The 12,619-nt window shown below is 36.3% G+C and overlaps 1 long non-coding RNA gene across 1 annotated transcript in view; it reads right to left on the bottom strand.

Moving 5' to 3' along the window:
- Positions 1-2,397: 2,397 nt before the first annotated feature.
- LOC123478302 (uncharacterized) overlaps positions 2,398-12,619 on the bottom strand; it is a 28,412-nt gene continuing 18,190 nt past the window's right edge. Inside the window, exons 3-4 of the long non-coding RNA XR_008425564.1 lie at positions 6,819-7,012; positions 2,398-3,749 (exon numbers count right to left, since the gene is read on the bottom strand). This is a non-coding gene — a long non-coding RNA (uncharacterized lncRNA). The remainder of the gene's footprint in view (positions 3,750-6,818; positions 7,013-12,619) is intronic.

Below are 12,619 nucleotides of genomic sequence, written 5' to 3'. Positions count from 1 at the left end.
ACATGGAGCCTTATGCTCTGAAGGACCCTGTGTTTGTAAATTTGAAATATTTCAAAATTAAAAAGTTAAAATAGCATAGGAACTATTTTTTGCTGTTTTCAAGGAGCTTGTAATCAGGTTGGTGTTATAAGATCTACTATAAGCACTAAAGTGCAAGTTCAACTGGCAATAAGAAAATACAGGGCAGCATTTCATCAAATGACTGAGATTTGATTTCTTTATGTTCCAGTCACTGTGTATGGACTTACACCATGATGATGAAAATGCATAGATCTCCTCAAACATCTCAGAGGAGTGAGAGACTTCTAACCAAATATTTCTGCCTGGGTGGAGAAACGTGTTATCAGAAGTATCTGTAGTACTTCAAAGAAGAATTAGCAGCTCTATCCAGGGCTGCTGGCGAAGCTTCAGGAAGAAGTGAATTATGAGTGGGCTTTGGAGGGGGTGGTAGCCGTGAGAATGTGCCTGCAGACATATTCCATCTCTAGGAGGCAGTTGGCCTGACCCCCCTGCTGCACTTTGAAATTCACCACCTCACTGGTTTGCAGAGGCTAGGTTCCCATGGTGCCAATGATCTGAACCAATGACTGGACTGCATGCAACAGGAAAACTAAAGGTAACTTTGGATCAAGGACTCCAGAAGGCTTTGCTGAGCCTTTCGTAAACTGCTAGGCATCCAGGACACTTCCACCAAAACTTACGTTCTTCTCTCCCTCTCTCTAACTTACGCTGAGGTCTGATGAATCTCCCAGCCTTATTTGACCCCCTTCTTATTTTCTTTTACTCAGATATTTTCTTCAGTGCAAATTTAATACCTTCCTGACCTCTATTCTGGGAGGATTAACACAAAGGATATATAGAAATTTGTTAAGACAGCAACTGAGATAAAAAGGGTTTCAACAGGGAGCAGAACATCATGCCAGTGTTCATCTGGCTGTTCTATGCCCACCAGAAAAAGAAAAGGAAACAGTTGGGGTCCTGTTTTCCACCTCTTGTGAAATTCAGATTCCTCCTGTTCCTTCCCATGTAGGAGCCTTCATCTCTTGAAAAGCCAGCTCTCTCATCATTCTGAAGCTAGGCTTTTAACAACAGCAATAACAAAAGGCAGATTTTTAGAACATAAAACTTGGTTTTTCGAAGGGGATGTGGAAGATGATAATTATATATTTATTCTCTGCAGTTTCCTACACCAGCAAGTATACCCCGGAATATATTTCAGTAAGTTGCCCTGCACAGAAGTTTGGGAGAAATTTGTCTACCTCTGAAACTTTAGATCTCACTCACCATTTTCCAAGCTATGAATTCCCTAGGTCAAAGAAACTGGGTTTCTCTTATGTCTGTTCCTTGGAGGGGATATAAATTTTCATAGCTAATCTCCTGTTGGGGGGCTTTAACACAGCCCCCCGGTCAGCCATGGATGAAGAATAAGTCTACCAAGACATGATCTGCTTGGGGAGGAGAGGTGGCCGCTTCTCTCAAAGGAGAAGGGCCTTGAGCCTTTCCCTCTATGGGCTTTTATTAGGTTCCTTAGCATAGGAATACAGATAAAGCTCATCAATCATTGTCAGTCAGTAAGGGTTAAACAATACAGGATTTACAGAGAACCTTGAAGGCTTATTCTGAGTTACAGCCAATTAGTTAGAGGGCCATAAAACTTTAGGCGCCAGACTCATCTCAGGTCTGGACCCTTACCTTTTAAGCTGAGGGTACAAATTAAGTAGGTTTCACAGGAATGTATGTATTTTTCTTAGGCCTGATTCCCCAGGGAATCCGCCCCTCCCAGCATAGGACTGCACTACCCTCTGTTATTGCTTCAGGCTTAAGTCAGGCAAGGGAAGTAAGGCAGCCAAGAGATTAGGAAACTTCTTGCAGACAGAATGAGGACTCAGGCTATTTCAAAGCTGAGGGGCGAGGGTCCATCACCCACTTTTGCCACGGCCCCCCGAGTCCTTCCCTGCGAGCTTATCCCTGGTGACCAGAGCCTGTCTTAGGTCGATCCTCCCTTGAGGATTCTTACCCGTCATTGGCTAACTGGCCAAGCTCAGGGCCAAGCAGGGTGAAGTGGGCAGAGGTGGCACACGTGCCAGGGAGATAAGCTTTGTCTCCTTCATGGGTTATGGTCCCAACTCTGACTCAGCCTTAACCATGGGGGGTTACAGCCTCTGAAACCAGGCAGGGCGGTTCCCAACAGTCTCCAATATGTCTTGTGCAAACCTAAAATAATTTTAAACTAATTTATCAAGCTATTTATTCTCCATCTTGGATTTGAAAAAAAGGCTAGACTTACATAGTTGACTTGGAAATGATTACCTCCATCACGTTCATCTTTGGCTTGTAGATGTCAGTCACTTCTGTTATGTACCATTCTAGATCCAAAGAAAGTAGAATCCCTTAACTCCCAAAGACAATGACAAAAAGATCTACCCAAGATGCTTTTGGAAGTTTTCGTTTGTGTGAGAAGTATAGGCACCATTTCTAGGAACCCCAAGGCATTTGACCATTTAGAAAGCTTCAGGAAATAGTGAATTATTAACAGAGTTGGCAAGAACAATATTTTGTTGTTTTGGTAAATCAAAGGGCAATTATATTGCTCTGAATTTCTGCAACAAACAATGTATTTCATCTAAATTTTATTTCAGAATTTAATGACTCAAATGCTTTATTGAAACACAAGAGATATTCTATTGTAAAATATGGTTTTTATGCAATATTAAGAGCCTCGCCAATATAATGTTGAATAAAAGGAGTTAAACATCAAAGAGTAGATATTTTAAGATTTGCCTCCAAAAAAGTACAAAGCCAAAATTAATCTATGCTCTTAGGAGTCATACAGCTGTTTTCCTTGAAAGGGAATGGTGCAGAAAAGGGGGCGGGAAGTCTGGTAATGGTCTGTTCATTGATCTTGGTGCTAATCTCACATGTACGTTTAATTTTTTAAAAAATTATCAAATTATAAATGTATATACACTTATAGTTAAGAATTCTATATTTGAATAAAATTTTAATATAAGAATTATGTTCATCTAAATACATAAAGCACAATGAAAAACCTAAAAAAAGGAAAAAATCTTTTAATTTCATGAAACAGATAGTCACTTCATTTCTTTAATTTTAAGACTTTACAATTACCATAACATTACTAAATTAATACAAGAATGTTGTAAAAATCAAATAAAGATGTATATTCAATAAAAAGCAACTATTTCTGTTGACTGCCCCTGCCCAATATAATGAATCCCTCACTTTTCTCCACATCCCCATATTTAACCAGTGTTATCAAGGAGGTGGTTATATAGCCACATATTTATTTTTCTTTGCATAAGAAAGCATATGCATATATTTTAAAAACATAATTAGAGTAATTTGCTCTGAGTTGATTTATTTATGTTGTAGGTATTGCTATATCAGTGCATGAAACAACACTTTACTGAACAGCTGCAGAATATTTCAGTCTATGAATGAATTTATAAAAATATGTTTTTCATACTGATGAACATTTGTTTCCAGTTTTTCACTAATAATAGCAATTAATAAAAATATCCTTATAGATAGATGTGTTAATCTTAGGTTGCCATAACAGAATACCACAGATTGGGTACTTAAATAACAGATATTTATTCTTCCACACTTCGGGAGGCTCGAAGTCCAACATCAAAGTGCTGCCCAGGTTGGTTTTGGTAAGAACTCTCTTCCTGTCTTGCTGGCAGCCACTTTCTCCTATATGCTAACATTGCCTTTCCTTGGTGAGCCTGTTGAAAGAGACAGATCTTTGGTTTCTTTTGCTCTTCTTATGAAGACACCAGCCCTATTCGATTAGGGCCCCACCTTAACGATAGCATATAAACTTAATTATCTTCCTAAAGGCCCTATCTGCAAATACATTGGAGGTTAGAAAGTAAGGGCTTCAACATATGAATTTGGGGTACGGGGCACAATTCATTCCATAACAACAGACATTTGTACAAGTATAAATTTTTGTGAGTCATAAGTTTGATACATATATACGTATGTACATGTAAATATACATTAAGTATTAATTTACAGAGAAAGCAATATATGAGGTCTCCCCAGGAAAAGTCCAGCCATGGTTAATATAACATGAACAGTTTGTGCAACATTGATGAAACCTGGTAGCCAGGGAGAGTGGACTGGAATGCGCATGCACAAACAATGAGGACTTCACTGTGCTAGTCAGTGGGGACAAGAGACACCATTGAGTGAGCATGTGTACCGTGTGGCCACTGCATTCAAAATGACTGAGTAAGTACAGCAATGAATCTGCATCAAATTTTGTGTTAAGCTTGAACATTCCTCCACAGAAACTACTCAGATGATTCAGAAGGCCACAGCTATGGCAACTGGTGACAGGCAGCTTCATCACAACAACATGACCACTTACACATCATGTTTTGGGCACAGTTTTCTTGGCGAAACATCAAATCACTCAGGTGACTCAGCTTCCTACAACCCAGATTTGGTGACCTGTGACTTCTGGCTTTTCCCCAAAACTAAAATCACCTTTGAAAGGGAAAAGATTTCAGACCAGCCATGAGATTCAGGACAATATGATGGGGCAGTTGATGGCGATTGGGAGAACTGTGTGAGTTCTCAAAGTGCCTACTTTGAAGGGGACGGAGGCATCACTGTCCTGTGTACAATGTTTCTTGTATCTTGTATCTTCTTCAATAAATGTCTCTATTTTTCATATTACATGTCTAGTTACCTTGTTGACAGACCTTGTAACTGTATGTATACAATTTTAAAATGATATTTAAAACCGTATTATGTAAGCCAGTTTATAGTCTGCATTAACATTTTGTCATGTGCATTTTCTAATATTATGTAATATTCTGTGAAAAATTATTTTAGCTTCATATAAAATATATAGGGTTTGTAAACATTCTGGTTTGGAGGTATATACAATTTTTTTCCTCATTTCTCTTAACATAAAAGTGGGTTCTCATTCAGTGTAAATTTCTACCCATGTCTGTATTTCTTTAAAATACATCCCTGTGAGAAATTAATTACTCACTCACAGGGTAGGAAAATTTTAAGACTTTTTGTATACATCACCATATTTTTATTAGAGTTATATAAATTTACATACCTAATAAGTGTATATTACTGAGATTAACTACTTTAAATAAGCCTTGGATATTTGCATTTTTTCTTTTGCATTTATTTCATTGGTTTTCATTAGGATATATTTTTCCTATTGGCAGTGTTTGTGTTATATTTACTGGACATTTTTCTGAGTTTCCCCTTTTACTTTTACTTAATTGTGTTTCTTAATATCAAGAAGCTTTTTGATAAATTTTTCCTCTTTGTTATTATTTTAATTTATTTTGTTTAAACTGCATTATTCTAATCCAAGGGATGATAAACACACACACAACTTTTCTATTTTTTTTATCCTCATGTTTGGACATGCTTATTGATTTTAGAGAAAGGGAGAAAAACATCGATGAGAGAAAAACATTGATCAATTGCCTCTCATACACACCCAACTGGGGATCAAACCTGCAAATTTGGGTTTACTGGACAATGCTCCAACCAACTGAGCTACACAGGCCAGAGCTATTTTTAATGACATCATGTTTTACATTTTGCTATATATATATTTTTTAAGATTTTATTTATTTATTTTTAGAAGGAAGGCAGGGAAACATCAATATGAGGTTGTCTCTCACGCTCCCCCTACTAGCAACCTGGCCCACAACCCAGGCATGTGCCCTGACTGGGAGTCTAACCAGCGACCCTTCGGTTCACAGGCAGTGCTCAGTCAACTGAGCCACACCAGCCAGGGCTAAATTTTTACAGAAATTACAAAGTAAGGCTCTGATTTGTCCTTTCAAATAATAAATCACTTTCCCAGCACTACTTAATGAATAATTTCCCTGCACAAATTTGTGATCTCACCTTTATTATACATTAAAGTATTATCTACAATAGGTTATTTTCTGCTCCCTTTATTCTGTTAATTTCATTTGGACACCAGCTCTTCTGCCAAAACTGGCATTGTTTTCATTATCATGGATTATATTATACTTTGCTAGCTAGTAGAAACAGGACACAGTGATTACTTTCTTTTTCCAAAATTCTTACTTGTTTAAAATTTCCCCTATCCTTCCTGAAGTTGAATTGAAATTTCATGAAGCCAATAAATTACTTTGGGGAAAATTGACACTTTACCTTAGCCAGTCTTTCTGTCAATAAATATAATATAAAAATATTTTTAAGCTTATCTGAAAATATTTCCCTTTATATATTTTAATTTGGGTTGAGAGTAGTCCTAAGAGTTTTATAATTTTGTTCCTTTTGTATAAATGATAATATCATATGTATTTACCTGCATATTGCTGGTAAACAAGAGTTTATTTTCAATTTTAGATTATTCTAATCTTCATTCTTTTAAAACATTATCATTTTACTGAACGAGCGCAACAGTTTGAATATTTTTGTTTGTTTCTGTCATGTTTTTGTCATATTTTACACTGGCAAGTACTAAATAATTTTTACAAAGAGTCTATTTAAACAGTATTTTACTGATGCAATGTTTCCTCTTTTTCCTTCTGAACATCTTTCTACAGTCATGTGTGTTGTGTATCTGTTATTAAATTACTTCGATATTTTTAATTGCATGTCTAAAAAGCAGTTTCTATAGATTTAGTATAAATGACTTCCCTGGAAGAAAGACACTGCTTTGTTTTAAACATTTTCAGAAGCAATGACACAAATCCCAAAGTCTTACACAAAACCAATGATCTATTTTTTTCCAAGTATGAGTATGTGTTAACCCTTTAAATATTTTAACTTACTCTTAGTGATAAGTAAACAGTCCTTGGTAGGCTCTCTCCAAATCTGTTGCCAAAGAGATTTCTGGGATCTTCCTATAGAGAACAGATTATTGCTGGTTTGGGGCTCTTCTGTAGAATTCACATTCTTTTTTTTGTCCATGGAGGCCATATGAAAGGAAACTTCAGGGCACTTTGCTCTGTGACCACACTTGTCCCTTGTGAGGAAACACAAAATCAGAGTGTCATGTTTTAAACAGATTTTACTTCATTTGTTGGAAAAATAACTGAGGAAGTGATCATAGATTTACAGGTTGTAAAATAGAAAACAATTCCACTCAATTATTTACTAAAAACAAAAATATAGCAAGAGTTTCTGAGAAGCCTAATTCCTACAGCAGAATTCTGCTGTATCCAACTCCAAATGATTGCTCAAACTCCTGGGAAGGATAGAAAATTTCCTCAAGCTTTATAGTAATACCATGGTGAATTTATTTTTTGTCTTCCCGATGCTTTAAAACCACAAGCATTACAGTCAATGTAGTGTTATATCTACTAGAGCTAAAGACTCTTGAATCATCACTTTAATCTTTGTTGCCAAGGCGAGAGCATTCTTTCTGCACTTGCATAAATCTTTTAAAATTTCAGAGGCACATTTGAAAAAAGTATACCAGAGTAAAACTTTGTTCCTGAGAAACTTAGAAAGTTTTAAAAAAATTGTTTGTTTTAGGGTTATAATTTCATTTCCTTCAGTTTTCTTGGGATGTAGGGATCAAGCAAAAGAGGTTTTATAAATGATAAAAGTGTACTTCTTAGAAACCATCCCTATGTTATGACTCTCGATGCACTAATGGCTCTGTAGAGTTCATATGATCCCCCCAAATTATAGCACATGTCACCAAAACTAAGGACAGCAAGTTCACCTCATGATTTTAAAATTGTTCTGGACTCTCTGGATCCTGTCTCACACATCTTAAGTTGAGAAACTACTGGTACTGATATGTGAACTATCAGTTTCTTTTCTGTGAGTCTTTTACAACCATAACTGGAAAGTCCATGCTTGTTAAATCTACTATGAGACTGCTGGGTGGAAAAGTCTACATGCTTTGGTTTACTCACAATTACATTTATACTCATTCAACCTTTATTGACTACCCATCATCTTTAGGCTTTATGTACTGGAGAATAGAAAAATGAGTAACATGAAGACCTTACCTAGTACATAGACCATTGCATGCCCTTGTAGGCTGAGCAAAAATAATATTGATAAAAGTAGCTGTGTGTACAGAAGCTTGATGTCCTTTCTACTTGAAACATAGGCTTCCAAGCCATGCATTAAAAACAAATGAAACAGCATTGCTTAAAAGACCGAAGGATAATAGGGCTGTCCCAGAGACCTGTTCAGAAAAGTCGCTGCCTGAGTAGTTTTTGTACAGTGGCTGCATGCATGGCTAATGACCCATGAAATCATGGACCGTGACACAGCAAACAGTTCCTCAACAATATCTCTGAAAGAATAGATGGGCTTGTTCAACTTCTGTGACTGAAAGAATCTGAGGGGGTATAATGTTATCTGAATAGTATGAATTAAGACCTGCGTGAAATGTAGCTCCAATTTCTCAGTAATCTTTTGTAGAGCGCTCCAGGAAAAGGGCATAATGACATCCAAGCCTGTTTAACCTACAAAATGAGGGAATTAGTTGGCATGATACAATCATATAAAGAATTCCATTCTAGAAGAGCGGTAATGAGATGAAAGAGACTTAAAACTGCTGTCATGACCCTGAAACTATCCCTCCACACTGCTGCTCTCCACCCCAGCCTGTTTCACTCAGCACTATGAGGACTCACAAGTGCAACCTCTTCCTAGGGAAAAGGCCAAGCAACTGAAATGCTGTCAGCACCGGCATATTATTTAGTCATGGCTTCCCTTGTAAGAAAAATAAAGTGATTCTTAATATATGTCTTATTGTTTCCCTCCTTTTCTTTCTCATCCTTTCTCCCCTTTCTTTTTTCTCCTTTCATTCCTTCTCATGTTAGATATGGTCAGAAATGGTGAGGTCGGGAGGTTGGGAGCAGCTGGTGGGATGTAGAGAAATGGAGACAAGATATTAAAATCATACAAAAGATATTAAAATGATGAATACATTTTGGCATTATTCATCTCATAATACAAAGTTCAGCCAGGGAAACTAATGTACAATGAACAAAAACCGTCTAAGTGGACAAAGTATTAGCATCCTGGGAGGAAATAGAATGTGCTGTGATAACTAGTCAGGTAAGCAATTTGATCACCAATTTTTTAAACCTTTGCTTGGATTATGTGAAAATGAGAAAATCTGATTTCACGTTTGCTAAAACTCCACTGTAATAATCACCAGTGTATTGGTTTTATTTATTTATTTATTTAATGAGTGTTAGTACAGCACTTATGTACAAGGCGTCTGCTAGGAGCTGTGAGGATACCAAGATCTTAAGGAAAATCAAAAATAGGCAAGGGACAAACAGGTACACCCACCACCAAAATAAGGAAGTATAGGAGGTCTATCATAAGAGTGTTGAAAAATGCTTTGGATATAAAGAGGAAGAGATTTTGTAATTTAGGAACGTAGAGCTGCCTATAGGAGAAAACCCTGAGCCGTGTAACATGCATCATCCTTTCCTCACCCTGGTCTCTGCCCTCGTCCCTCCTTTCATTCTCTGATCTAGGTCAGTGCCTCTCAGGCTCTTCTGCAAAATGCAAGTGCATTCTGTTCATTCTAGTCTTTTTCTTTCTTTCTTTTTTTCTTTTTTTTTGGTTTGGCTGATCGCCAATTTCTCACTCTCACCTAAATTGTCTTGCACAAAGAATAAATTATTGCTATTATGGTAATGAATGATAACGGATTAATATGTAAGAGGTGTGAGGTCACGTGTTTGCATTTCAATGGACTTTTGGAGATAATGTCCCAAAGAAATGGTGAGAAATTTTTTGGTAACAGTGCAGGCTGATGGCAGAAATATTTTTGGATAGGTCAGCAGATGTCTTTCAAATCTTACCACATAAGCAACCACTTTCTCTGCAGTTATGCAGGGCTGTTCCTCCAAATCTATTTGCCTTTCATTTATTTATTTTAAAGAAGACCAACTGTAGAAGACTCTGTTATTCAACTCAAATTTAGTTGTGATACCACCCACAAAGAGCTCCACATAATTTCCCTTATGTATCCACAGTGTAGCCCTGTGTATTTTATGTCTTTTAGGAAAGCCAAAAGTGACCTGTAATTACAAGCAAACATCATTATTTTATTTTGAGTTTGTGTTAAATGTTTCTTTTACACTTTAAAAGGAATGATTGTATCATTAAAGTAATTACTTTGAGGGGTAAGGATTTGGGTTTTCTTCCATTTTTCAGACAGAAGCAGCCTGAAGAACCATAGGGCCCACTTGTCACATGCCTGTCCTAGAGCAGGGGACAGCCAGCCTGAGGTCCAGATGTCACACACAACTGCTTGGGTGCTCTACCACCCTGTTCCCATCTCCTAGACATTCTGAATGTCATATTTTGTTTATCTTTAAAGTCAAGAAAGTAAAATATAATTTTTAAAAAATATTTTAGAAGAATTCCACAATGCCTTTTGAAAAAAATACTAGTGCTTGTTGTGACAAAACCAAAGGGAAATATAACTAGTGTAGAGGACAGATGTGTGTAATTTTTGCTTAATTTTTAACTTTACAATGATTTCTTCTTAATTATTGCATATATTCTTATGCAAGATCTATTTTCTAGATATAATGCTATCATTAAAAATGATACATGAATGCTAAATACACATTTCATTGCTTTCTTAGCTTAGCATTAACTGGCTGAAGTGAAGACCAGTATAACATTTTTATTTGGAAATATGAAAGCCTTCTTTGGAAACCAGATATGTCAGGTTTTAAACTTTATTTTTAAACCTCCTCTGACCTTCCACGTAGACTGTTAAGATTGTCAGCACTAAAGATTTCCACCTGTCAGTCAATGTGCTGATTAAATGAAGGACTAGGCGGGTGATGGTTACCTCAGAGAGGACTCGCTGTTGTTTTGGGCTGATGAAAGCAACCCTACTGGCTAGCATCTCATTATTCCCTCTGGCAGCAGGAAAAGTCTCAGGAAGGTTTCACAGACTTTTTACACTTTACTGAAAAATGGAAAGAAAACTCAAGGGATTATAAGAAAAGCTAAAATCTTTGCTGAGAAAATTTTAGCATCAAATCATTAATTATAAACCTTCTTGCATGTGGTCTGGTTTCCCCTCCTATTCTCCACAGTCACTGAAGTGTTCTTTAAAAAGAATAACTGCCTGTGCCATCAAAGTGAGACTCAAAGTGGCATTGGTTGGTGACCTTTTTGGCCTTAGGAGCTGTCCTCACACATTAACTTTGCAGTGACAAAATTTTGCATTTTACCCCCTTTCCGCCAGGTAACAACCCCATAGGAAAACTTAAAAAGGTCCCAGCTGGACAAGTCCTGAGTGAAGTATTTCAGCTGGATAGGACTCACTTCTCCCTCTTTGCTCAGTTCCTCAACTGTTCATTTTCTTTTGTTACAGCATAATGAATAATGCCTTGTGATAATTCATTAGAGCTCATTTGTTTTTGCCATTTCACATTTTTAGTCAATACATTGGGGATTTCAAAATTATCACAATGTAATCAGGTAAGCTTAGGACTTCAAGTATTGGACTGAAATTATTATCACTCAGTATTTGTTCAATATATGCACACAAACAGCTAATATAGAGTGAGCTGCAGAACAAGAATCTGTAGCAGAATTTTTAAATGGTAAAAATATATCCATATGTATACAGTTGCAATTTTCAACACCAGATTGAGCTTTAAAATTAAGAAAATTAGAAATCACTTAAAATTAATAATTTAAAATTATTTTCAAATTTATATCTTATACATAGTTTTTCATATTAAAAAGCTTTAAGTTACACAGAAATACATCATCTGTGATGATCTAGGATCATCAATAGGTAAAAGGCAAACTTTAGTCTGGGTCTGTATTTAACATTACCATCTTCATGATAGTATTTTATGAGTGGAGCCAGAATTAATCTATAAAAGAAAAATAGCGTGGTATTCAAACCTTTTACAACACACATTTTTTAATTCAAAAGGCGGGATGAGGGAGGGAAGAGTAAAAGGAACTGAAGGAGGACTAGAGAAGAATGAGAGGAAAAGGGAGAGGAGGGAGGGAGTGAAGGACCTTTCCAACTGTTTCCTGTTTTGTCCTTCATGTCGACTTGAGTTAAACTTGGCATCACAGTTTAGAGATATAGAGTTAAAAACAAAACAAAAAATTTTAGTGACTTGATAATTATGAAAATTCCTAGGCTATAGTTTCATCTGTGGAAATAAGTCTGTATGTTTTCGACATTTTCAAACCATTCAGCAATTTATGGATTCGACAAATAAGATAAAAATCTGAACCTACTAAATGCTTCTTAGAGCCATAGAAAACATTCTTTTATTTTGAGTTTGAATATATGTGGAAATATATCCATGTAGCAGTTGTACTTTTTAGGTTGTTAGAATAGTATCAAAATCAGAGTTGAAATTTTTGAGTTAATACTGTTTCATGGTCCCAGGGGGAAAAAGCACTATTTTTTGCCATCTCATTTAAGATATAGAAGAATCAAACTGCTAGATCAGAAATGCATTATGTAAACATCCCTTTGTATACTGAGAAAAGCCCTGCATTTTTTTTTCCAGCTCTGAGCAATTGTTAAAGTCGTGTGTTGCCTATTAGGTCTGAGATGTAGATCCAGCTGGACATCTACATTTAAAATAATTAG

Source organism: Desmodus rotundus, chromosome 11 (genome assembly GCF_022682495.2).
Source record: "Desmodus rotundus isolate HL8 chromosome 11, HLdesRot8A.1, whole genome shotgun sequence".
In the NCBI taxonomy this organism is placed as follows: Eukaryota; Metazoa; Chordata; class Mammalia; order Chiroptera; family Phyllostomidae; genus Desmodus; species Desmodus rotundus.
The sequence above is the reverse complement of the archived record's forward strand: the minus strand, read 5'-3'. Positions and strand labels throughout refer to the sequence as shown.